Source organism: Electrophorus electricus, chromosome 24, assembly GCF_041902795.1.
Source record: "Electrophorus electricus isolate QZ-2024a chromosome 24, ASM4190279v1, whole genome shotgun sequence".
NCBI lineage: Eukaryota > Metazoa > Chordata > Actinopteri > Gymnotiformes > Gymnotidae > Electrophorus > Electrophorus electricus.
In genome coordinates this window covers 9,125,530-9,137,326 of record NC_137520.1, presented here as the reverse complement: position 1 = coordinate 9,137,326, position 11,797 = coordinate 9,125,530, and the positions used below count along the sequence as shown (strand labels likewise).

General features: G+C 40.1%; 1 long non-coding RNA gene across 2 annotated transcripts; it reads right to left on the bottom strand.

Annotated features, from left to right (window-relative positions):
• On the bottom strand, positions 1-4,997 carry LOC145653530 (uncharacterized). 2 transcript variants are annotated; one of them, XR_014119764.1, is made up of 4 exons: positions 4,899-4,997; positions 4,248-4,505; positions 1,639-3,703; positions 1-808 (listed from the first exon to the last, which is right to left on the bottom strand). It is a non-coding gene; the product is annotated as an uncharacterized LOC145653530 (long non-coding RNA). The 2 variants fall into 2 exon arrangements; XR_014119763.1 differs by having other exon boundaries at positions 1-3,703.
• Positions 4,998-11,797: the final 6,800 nt, after the last annotated feature.

The window sequence follows — 11,797 nt, the reverse complement described above, 5'->3', positions numbered from 1 at the left end:
TGCACCCTCCTGTCTTTTTTCTTCAAGCTTGGGTCCTGCGTAGTATCTACATAGTAAGTGTACCCAGGATTGCACTCTTCTGGACAGAGCTCTTGGATGTTGTTCCTGGGATTCTCTCAGTTTGGAGGTCACAGCCCCTAGTGCTCTGATTAGTATGGAAACCGCTGTTGCCTTTAACTTACACATCTTTTCCATCTCTTCTCTCAGCCCTTTGTATATCTCAGGTTTCATGTTCCCTGTTCCTGAAAATGGTGACCATTGTTCCTCATTTCAACACTAGATGTCAGGCTTTGGGCATACACAGCCTTTCTGACAGTGTTCTGAAAGAGCCCTTCTCAGCTGTCATTTTCGTTTGATATGTGAGTTCCTTCCATATACTGTAAAGACTAAAACTAAAAGGTGACAGTGCATTAGCAGTTGCTGCTCCTAAACTGTGGAACCAGTTGTTATCATACACTGCCTGGCCAAAAAAAGTCATGCACTCTAATATTTCGTTGGACCGCCTTTAGCTTTCATTATGGCACACATTTGCTGTGGCATCGTTTCCACAAGCTGCTGCAATGTCACAACATTTATTTCTGTCCAGAGTTAATTTTAATTAATTTTTCCCCAAGATCTTGTATTGATGATTGGAGATTTGGACCACAGTGCAAAGTCTTCTCCAGCACATCCCAAAGATTCTCAATGGGGTTCAGGTCTGGACTCTGTGGTGGCCAATCCATGTGTGAAAATGATGTCTCATGCTCCCTGAACCACTCTTTCACAATTTGAGCCCGATGAATCCTGGCATTGTCATCATGAAATATGCCTGTGCCATCAGGAAAGAAAAAATCCATTGATGGAATAACCTGGTCATTCAGTATATTCAGGTAGTCAGGTGACCTCCTTCTTTTGGCACATAACATTGCTGAACCTACACCTGACCAACTGTAGCAACCCCAGATCATATCACTGCCCCCACAGGCTTGTATGGAAGGCACTAGGCATGATGGGTGCATCACTTCAGCCGCCTCTCTTCTTACCCTGATGCGCCCATCACTCTGGAACGGGGTAAATCTGGACTCATCAGACCACATGACCTTTTTCCAGTGCTCCACAGTACAATCTTTATGCTCCCTAGCAAATTTAAGCCATTTTTACCAGTTAGCCTCACTGACAAGTCACAGCTGTTTAGTCCCAATCCCTTGAGTTTCCTTCACATTATGCATGTGGAAATGCTCTTACTTTCACTATTAAACATATCCCAGAGTTCTACTGTTGTTTTTCTACAATTTGATTTCACCACATGTTTAAGTGATCGCTGATCATGATCATTCAAGATTTTTTTCTGACCACATTCCTTCCTCGAAGATGATGTTTCCCCACTATCTTACCACTTTTTAATAATGCACTGGGCAGTTCTTAACCAAATTTTAGTAGTTTCAGCAATCTCTTTAGATGTTTTCTCTGCTTGATGCATGCCAATAATTGGACCCTTCTGAAACAGATTAACATCTTTTCCGCGACCACAAAATGTGTCTTTCGACATGGTTGTTTAACAAATGAGCAGCTACTCACTGCATCAGTTAGGGTTAAATAACTTGTTGCCAGCTGAAACATAATCACTCATGCAGTAATTATTCAATGGGAGGCTCTTACCTATTTGCTTAGTTAAATCCAGGTGGTGACCTTTTTTTTTGGCCAAGCAGTGCATATTAGAAGTGCTCCATCCGTCTCTGCTTTTAAATCTAAAAAGTCTAAAGACATATTTTTATTCTCAGACCTTTTTGGTCCATTAATCATTTCATCTGTTATCAAGCCTATAAATTTGTACATGGTTTTTCTCTAGTCTTTTTTCCCTTTATACAACACTTAACAGGTCAGCTTAACCTGTGATAAATGTGCCCTAAATATATATTTTTCTTACTTTACTTACTTTTAATTTAGTTCTACTAAGACTATCACCTATTTAGCTGCATAAAACATTTTATGTTTTAAATCTTAGTTTAATGGCTGTAGTAATTATACTTTTCTATAAAAGAAAGGATTTGTGTAAAACAGTTTGAAAAAATGCATTTTGTACAAAACTGTTTACCTGATAAGTAAAACATTTGATGAAAACAGTTCATCAATGTTTCATTTTTACCTTTTTTGGTTCCCTGTAAATTTCCCATTGTGTTCCACTGTCATTTCTCACCACTCTGCTGTTGCGCTGCTGTGTGCTCCCTCTCTACAGAGACAGGCCAGTCCGATATATCTGAGTCTGATGTGCCTGAGTCTGATATACCTCTGCCTGGTTTTAGTTTGGCCTGACTGACTAATTATAATAAAAACAACCTTGGTAAATACTTGGTAACCAGATAAATAAAGACATAAAATTTGCAGAAACTTTAATGTGAAGGAACTGTAGATATACAGCCTACATTTGCAGATCAACACTCTTGACTCTGGTCAAGAATGCCTCAGGATTTAGAGATAATGAAAGCACTGTGTCATTCCCAGAATCCTCTATTCCCCAGACCACAGTCGCCACAAATCAATCCTTTGCACCGTGACACAGCAAGGCAGCCTATCTATCTCACCGCCTCCAGGTAAACGCAGAACTGTATCCTATACTTTCTCTGAAAAGCCAATCTCACCCCTCTAAACAAGATCAATCAGGCCATGGCAGGCGTGAGACTGGGCCTGGTGCTGGCATGACTTGAGCATTCCCAGCCCGCTGCCTCCCCCCCCCCCCCCCAGGCTGCCCCAGCAGATTGAGCCAGACCACATTTAAAGCACTGGAATGCAGTTAAAGCACTGTCCAAACAGCCTGAGTCTCAGTTTCCAGATACCTGTCATTGACTCATTGGGTCGTCATGGTGAAAGATCATTTGTTCTCCATTAACTTTCCATTAAAATGAACAAACAAGAGACTCCATGTTGTTTAAACATCGACAACAGCTTTTCTGCTGGTTTGCATTGCTTGCCTCTGGAGGCAGCGGATCTAGATTTCTGTCAATTACTGACACGCATTTGAGTGAGGGAAGGCAGAGGAGTGTCACCCTCCTGACTGCAGTCAGATTTACTGTCTCCACGGCAATGTGATGTGGTGACAGCTACCCTTTAACACCGGAGCAAATCTGTGCCCTGATCAGCCTGGTGTGCTGTCTGCTATTCGGCTGTGTATTTGGGTGGGACGCTCTGACGATTTCAGAAGAATCCAGATGGTGGATGGAGCAGGCAAGGGGAGATAAGATGGCTGTAATGCGACACAGCCAGTTCCCTTGTTCTTATAATGATGGTTTGTTTATTGCTGTCCTGTCAGGGCTACATGACACACAAGACCTTAATAATCAACTTCAAGAGCTCTGCACACAATCGTCTTACCACGATTCGGTAGATAATGAGAAGACGAACACATTCCAACTTTCTAATGTATTTGTATATATGGTTGGATCGATCAGTTTGTCAGCTAAACCCTTAAGTCTTTATTATTTTAATTAAGGTTAGACTTTGATAATTTTGATAAATATTCTTTTTTTGGTTTAAGGTGTATGCAGTTAGAAGATATGAGCAGGCCTGTATTGTCCAGTAGTGTCTGAGCTTCTAGGCTCTCTGGAAGGGTTTTCACCATGCTGGTATCTTTCATTGAATTGGTGCCTCAATCTAGGAGTCTACATCCCCCAGCCGTGCCCCTGCTTAAAATAGAACTCAGCCAGACTGGACGAGAGCAAACTGACAGCTGGGAGAGAAAAAAAGAAAGAAAGAAAGAGAGAGAGAGAGAGAGAGAGAGAGAGAGAGAGAGAGAGAGAGAGAGAGAGAGAGAATTACCTCCCCACCAGCACAGAAGCTATCTCTTGTATTTTCTGTTATAGCAAATCTAAATCAGCATTTTTAAATCCTTAAACACAATGCCCATATATGTCCTCTAAAATGATCCTAAATCTTTATCCTCATTCCCTTTTTTCTACTTTTGATCCTCTTTTCTTGTCAGTCAAATTAATACTGAGCCTCATTTTTCTCAGGAGGGCTGAGGGGACTGAGCTGAGAAACAAGCATCAGCAAGACAGTGACCCAACTCTGTTGTAAAATGGCCTTGACAAAACTCTGGAGGTGGGAAAATCCTCATTTTTGGTGCAGGCAGAAACATTCCAAACAATTTCATTTCCTTTGTGCAGAAGACACCAAGACACTGGCACCTATTAGCTTGTACCAAGCAATACTGTGGAAAACCCACTGCAAAAATGACTTTCAAACCAATAAAAAGGCAGCAAGCCAACACTTACACAATGGTGAGTTCCTCACACCGCTTCAAACAGCACCGAAGCCGCTGCTCTTACTGCACTCCCACCATGCTCTGCTTTCAGCTCCTCTGAGAATGCAGTGCTTGGAAATCACCAGGCCCTTTATGGGCAGCTGCAGTGTAGCTGGCTAGTAGTGGTCCGAAACTGGACTCGCGTGGGAGACCTCAGTGCCCTCTCTGTCTCCCACTTCCTAAACTCTCACACTGCTGACAACTGCTCAGCCATGCACAACTGACCATCCTGCAGAGAGCAGTGGGAGAGGGACAACCCCCCACCATCTCTGGTCAGTGGATTGTGAGAGTTTTCAGTGGAAGGTTGAGGGGAAACTAAATAAGTGCAGGGCATATACATTCAAATCAGGTTTCAGCTAAAAGCTTTGCTGCTGGAGCACCAAACAGTGCATTGGTCACAAGAGAAGGGAAATTCCATTGCAACACATTGCATCACAAGGCTTTTGTTTGTGTTTATGTTGTTATTGGCAGTGGAACTAGTGCAAAAATCATTTTCTAGCATTCTGATGTGTAATAATATGTAACATGCAACATGCCAGAAAAATGTTTTTTGTTTTTTTTTACGTGACTATAAATAAGGGATTATTGGATAATGTTAAATGTCTTCTCCTTGGGTACTCACCTACCTTCTCTTGGTCTCAGCCTCTGTCTGTCTGTATCTGTCTGTCTCTTTTTTTCTCCCATCCACCATCTCTCTGTAGAGTAGCGATGTGTGTCTCTGAGAAAGCCGGTGAATAGTAATGAACTAAGCTGGTGTGTCTATTTGACAGAGGGAAAGAGGAGGGGGGGAGTAGAAGAGGGTGTGTGTGTGTGTGTGTGTGTGTGTGTGTGTGTGTGTGTGTGTGTGTGTATTGATGCAGTGAGAGCTGTGAGGATAAAGCACAGAGCAGTGGAGGGATGCAGAGGAGAATGGAGGCAGCCAAATAATCCGTCAGTCTTTACGTTCTTTCACTTCTCCTTTCATTGCTTCCACCCTCCTGTTCTCTCCTGTCAACGGGCAGAGAGTTCTGAAGATGACATACTGTGGAATCTTCAGCAACTCAAATTCTTTACCTTTTTCACCCCCCCCCCCTTTCTTGTCTTTTTTTTTTTCCCACTTGTCGTTCCAGCACTGCTGCTGGGTCTCCTGGAGGGCCCTCCTGGATTTCTGTGGAAGGGCATTTAAGCGAGGCAGGCCTGTGCAAAGAGGCAGAGGGACAGGGCATGGGACTGAAAGAAGAGAAGCATGCAGAGGGGAAACAGGAATGGGACTCCAGGGGCAAGAAAGCACCTGCTGCCCTGCAGCAAAGCCCTCTTGTCTGGGCTCAAGGGCTCATGCAGAGGAGAAACCTGCTCAGGACTAGTGGAGGAAGACATGCTGCACCTGCTTTCACAAACTGCAAATGCTGCGCACCATTTCCAATCAAACCGACTCCTTTTTCTGTGATGCTATGTGACAATTTCAAGTCTGTTCTTAAGAGGGCGATGACGACAGTTGCATGTGTTCGTTTCTAAGGATACTAGAATAGTTCATTCTATTTTCACATGGATGAACAGTTGGGGGGAAAAAAATGGACTTGGACTATGAAAACTTGGCATTTGCTGGCTGTACAGCTTAGATATCGGCTTCTAGTCTTAAGCAGAGGGGGGCAGGAACAAAAGAACTCCCCCCTCCCACTATATTCTTTCAGGCTAAGAGGCAGGGGCACAGAGCCAAGGCTGAAGCAAGGACTCATTGAAGAAAGTAAGAAAGAGGCTTGCATGAAGCTGGGCCCCATTCTCACCCCGCTCTCCCTTTATGCTGCTATTAAGGAGGGTTTAAACTTTTTTCTTTTTTTTTTTATTCTCCACTTTCCACTCACTATGCTGCATGCAGTGAGCTAAAAATATGTGTTTATGAAGAATTTTCACAATGGCTATATTTGACCACATCTTTATTTATTTAAAAATATATCTTAAGTTTCTGTTTCTGCATCCCTCCACCCTTTCCCCAGCCCAGACAGTAAGCAGTGCGGACTAGCATTCTCCCCGTCATCTGCACACACTCAAACACAGAGGATGTGGAAGTTCAGGTAAGCGTGCTTTTTCTTGTGTTGTTTTTTTACACTTGCTAGCAACACGTGTATCTTGAAAATGTGCGATACTTGTATATCCACATATTATCAGCTTTGATAGCGAATAATTAGCTTTGCTACAACTGATGGAGAATGTTTGAGCACACAGAGGGGCTATGGGAGACTCCACAGGGAAATGGAATGAAGTTTTGCTATGCTTTTTATGCTTCACAGATGTATAATATACCTTATCTTGTTTATGTGAAAAAAGTTCAGTAACGAACACCATGCAGTTTTAAACTTAAAACACATTAAACATATTGTCATAAGATTTAAAGTATCCTCCATTTCTGAACAATAGCAGGTGTAATATCCTTTGGGAAAAAAAACGATGTACGTATATAGTGAAGTCACTAAATTTAAGACTCAGAACTGACTTTGTGGAAAAGAGAATTTTGGGTTAAGATATACTTTACAATACACCATTGCACATTCCTATAAATGTTGTCAGTACCAAGGTTCAAACAACCCGTCACATGGGCTCTGCATAATCCATACCTTTTAAGATGTCCCTGAGGACACATTTACAGATGAAGTCAGATTACATGAATCGATGCTATTTTGGGAGGGGAACAGAAGAAGAAGAAGACGAAAACGAAGAAGATGAGCAAGAAGAAGCTAAAATGACAAAAGTAATATTTCTGCCCTTTGCACTTCTGTGAGCCTCCAAGTGAATAGATTTCACCTGGTGTCCTAACCAGGTCTCAAGAGGTGCTTTGGTTCCTGTGGTATTTCATATTACAGTAGTCCATTTCATATTCAAATATTTTAGTATTTCCATTTAGGAAGAATGGAGATGTGTAATCTAAGTCAGACTGACAATGCATGCTCTTCTCCCATCTTAATGATCTAAAACCAGTGGCACTGGGCCTGATAATAATCATCTGTTCTGGCCATTGGATATTGACATCATAGAAGTGTATTTTTGCAGGCAGCAAAAACAGATCAGGAAACCTTATTGGGGTTTTTTTTTTTTTTTTTTACCATGCAAAAGTCTGTAGTTTAGTACCAGACCTTGACTTTGGAAGCTTAAGTTTCATTTAGGTCACTCCAATTAAACACTTCTAGCATACACGGAGCTAAATGACACCCTCACTTTGGACCACCCATCCCACAAATCTTCAGAAAGACTTGGAAATGGTGTTAACATTGTAAGACTACTAAAGAATCCACACCCTTGCCATGTGGAAGACTCAAGTTAAAGTTGGGCCATGATTGCTGCCCTCTGCGTGCACTACACAGTGATCCAACTCAAAGGCTGGAGATCTCCTGTCCTGACTTATAAAGTCAATGTGTTTGTAACCATCTCGGTAGGCCTATTGGAATTATTACTTCCTATTGGAAGTAAATGTAAATGTTGATTTTGATGAGGTTTACTAGCAGGGGCATTCAAAATTAGGTACTGCAGTCCTGTTAGCTACTTTTATAAGGTTCTAATTATATCTTCTCATTTACAGTATTGCAGCCTTCTGCGCAATGCAGCAATATACAACATAAAATATGTAGAGTATGTTGGAATCCCCATATGCAGGCTTACTAACAATTTACTTTGTTGTGACGTCACATTGAGTAAAGAACCCATTCCATTTGAATAAACATACTCACTGTGATCATTTCAGTTCTTTTCTGAGGTGGCCAATGAAAACAGGGTTCATAAACATACCAAAATAAATGCTCCATAAAACAGAAAATAACTTCTTTCTTTTTTTTCCAGTGGAGAAATGGCAGGATAGAATTGACTAGAGAAACCATGGGGTCATTTAGTACCCTTCACAGATGCCTTTCAAAGATCACAGGGAGCTGTGTTAAATTCTGAACCGCAGAAGTGAGGTCAATTGAAATAATGCAACTGGGCAGGTACAAGTGCTTTGCATAAAGCCTAGAATCCAATTTATAGCTAATAAGACAAGAGAAAAGAGAGCAACCGGTCTGTGTTTGAGCATGAAGGTGTGAAGAAGGAGCTGAGGAAGAGAACAGTAGGTAATGCATGTTGTCTTATGTTCATGACTGGCTGGTTAACAACTGGTTATAATGAAGACTTATTTTTTTCTCTAGTAGTCTACCTCAAGATTTTGCATTTTATTCCAGTGGAGAAGAAATGTCCAAAGTAATTTTTCTCTTCCTGCACTTACGTGAGGCCTCAGTTGTATAGATTTCACCTGGTGTCTTAACAAGGTCTCAAATGTGCTTTGTTGTCTGTGATTTTTTTTTTTTTTTGTAATAAATGAAAAAAATGCATCTTAATATTGTGGCTTAGTGTTTGCAACCTAAGCTTATTAATGCAAAAAAAAAAGAAGAATGTGTAAATTGAATCAAGGGTATAGGCCAACATTGCAGAAAAAATATTACTGTAAATTTAACACAGAGTAAAATGATTAAGAAGTTAGCAGCTTTCTAAAAGATGAAACTAAACCACCATTAAAAATAAAATATTATTAAAAAGCATCTAACTTACTTATAATGACAGTTAATCCTGTGAGCCCCACTTGTATTTACAGTTGAAAGATAAACACATTACTGAATGTATCTTGAATTACTGCAGAAATCTGATAGAATAGCACAGAATTTTAATTCCCTCAGGATAAATATAATGCGGTCATTAAATTGGAAGCACAGATGTGATGCTTTTCAGCAGACAGGATTTATAAAAAGATTTAATTAAATGTTGATCATCTAGAAACATGAACAGGCTTGTTCTTAGCAGATCCATATAAACAATTATTATAATTCTCATGAATGTTTGTATCAACATCTTATCAGATATTCAAAAACACATTCACAGTCTTGTTCAAGACCTAAAGAACTTACAAGTTAGTTTAATTCTGTAATTGAAGGAGATCTGAGGAAACTGATTTGAGAAAACACCCTTGGACAAATATCAGGAGACTACGTTCATAACAGCAATAACCAAAGGACCATCATGAAGAGCCACTGAATAATACAACAGTAAATGTGAACACAAACCCTGACCCAGTTTTAAAGGCTGTAGAGACAAGTCAGTAAAATGGATTCCCTTTTGTTCCTTTCTGATGCTAAATGTAGACTGAACCCACAATGGGTCGTTCATACAGATTACTGCATGAAACATGCGATGCAGGCTGAAATGGGCAGAATTTATGTGGCATCTTCTTAACCCAGAGTTCGCTTTTAACTATTCACACAAAGATTGTGTTAATCATCTAAATCTACTGAGCTCTCCAGGCAGTAGGCTCGATCAGTGAAGTAATTCTCCAGGAGATTTTTTGGAAGGCGAAAGTCAAAGAGTTGTGGTGTCGAATGGAAAATGAATGTTTGTGTAATCCCCATAGCATTCACCAAGCCATGGCAACTACAAAATCCTTTTGATTAGCATTGTACCTTTCATTCCTTGGCATGGTTACCATGTTTTCATCAAAGACTGTTTTGAATGGCTTGTGGGACTGAGTGACTTTCAGTCAGATCTCAGTCCTGAAGCAGCAAGAAGAGCTTAGAGGTGGCTTGGTGTGAGATGTGAGATAGATAGATAGATAGATAGATAGATAGATAGATAGATAGATAGATAGATAGATAGATAGATAGATAGATAGATAGATAGATAGATAGATAGATAGATATAGATATTTTTTTTTAAGGCAAGCTTTCTCTCTCTCTGAGGAGTTATCTTAAAAAGAATAATGAGGTACAAACACTTTTATTCCTTCAGGCCAGAAAAGGGCGAATAATACTCCAAACAGAATAATACTCCTTCTTTTGTTTAATTATTCATGTTGATGTGATTCTTTTAATCTTCTGTGCTGCTTGTGACTCAAGTGGTTTATATACTTTTGGCTGTGATAAAGCGCCACAATAAGAAGCTCAAAACAGAGCAACTTATTTTCATTTTCTTTTATTGTCAGCACTTAATGAAATGCTGCATAAATCACTGCTGTGTCTTATGGCTTTCTATTCCTGTGTGATTTCTCTACCATGTCATGTAGGGTTCAAAGCCATTAGGTGCAGAGTGGCAAACCGGCAAAAGGAAAATGAAGCTAAGATGAATTATTCATAGACCCCAGTATCACAATATTAGTCTTAATAGGTCACAAAACCACATGAGTATCTGCCCTTTTTCCTTCGATGGAGTTCTAGTTTGTTTAATAATTTTTACCGAATGTAAATGACAGTGCTTAAAAAGGACCTTACTGAGGGCTATAGTTTAGGGAACATGTTTTGTTGAATTTAATTTCTATTTTGATGTTTATATCAGCAATGTTTTTTTGTTGTTGTTGACAGCCTTGACATTTAGATTCACAAGTGTGAAGGAGTACATTTTATTCACGTTTCTCCTCTCCGTGCATTATGATTTTCGAGGAGAACAGACACAGCCATTCAAGAAACAAAGGGGGAAAAAAAAAGCCCAAACAGAGAAGAGGGAGGGAACCACGCTATGCATGCTGATGAGTGACAGCGTGGCACTCTAGTCTGGGCAACAGACACCGCATTCCCAGAATGCGGATAATAATGACTCAAGGCTCATACACTAGGGATGCACCACAGTGGAAGAACACGGGGCATCTGTGCTTGCACTTGCTGGTGACATGAGGGAGAAGGAGTGCAGTTGTAATGCTCGGCACGTTTCCTGCTGGCACATCCTACTCAACTGTGGGAGCCTATTAAAGTGCCTTGTAGAACAGGATAATCCTTTTGCTGGGAGACGGGCACAGTAATGCATCAGGAAGATATAAGCCTGATGAATAACTAAAACACAGTTCAGTCCACATGGAATTCACAGCCTGGAGTGTGTAAGGAATGAGAACGAAAAGCAATTCTTTCTCTTGTCTCAATGACTTATTTGCACGGCTGGGAAGCTTTGGTCACTTCTGGACACAGACAAATTAAGCTAGACCTGGCTTTCACCTCGAACCACATTCAGTTAAACTGCTATTAGGCAAATCATTAGAGCTCTGTTTATGCAAAGCTGTTTTAAATGAGTAACATTTTCTCATGTTAGAACTGTTGTTATGTTTCTAAACTGCTTATACAGTACAGGCAATACAATACAATTGTGTTGGCTTAAATGAAAAGCCATGGTGGGTCTTGTAATTCTGTTACACTCATCTTGTGTATATTTATAGCTACTTTTATCGATCTCTGTTGTAGAAGATTTTATAGGCTATTAAATGACTGCTATTAAGTAGTGTGTAGAAAGTTAACAAGTTGCTTCATGTGCTGAGAAAATGAGCAGAAATATTATTTTCCTTTTTATTAATTTATCAATTGTCACCAGGCTAGAATTAGTCAATATCCTTCATCAAAACAGAATAAATATCAAAATTACCTAATTTTATAATGTTAAAAACAATTATCAGCATTTATAAGAGAATCAGCTGTATCAGTAGGCAGTTTATCTATAACCTAGAAGTGTAAGTTTCATACCTATTTTGCTAATTAATTCTTGAAATGGATTTTT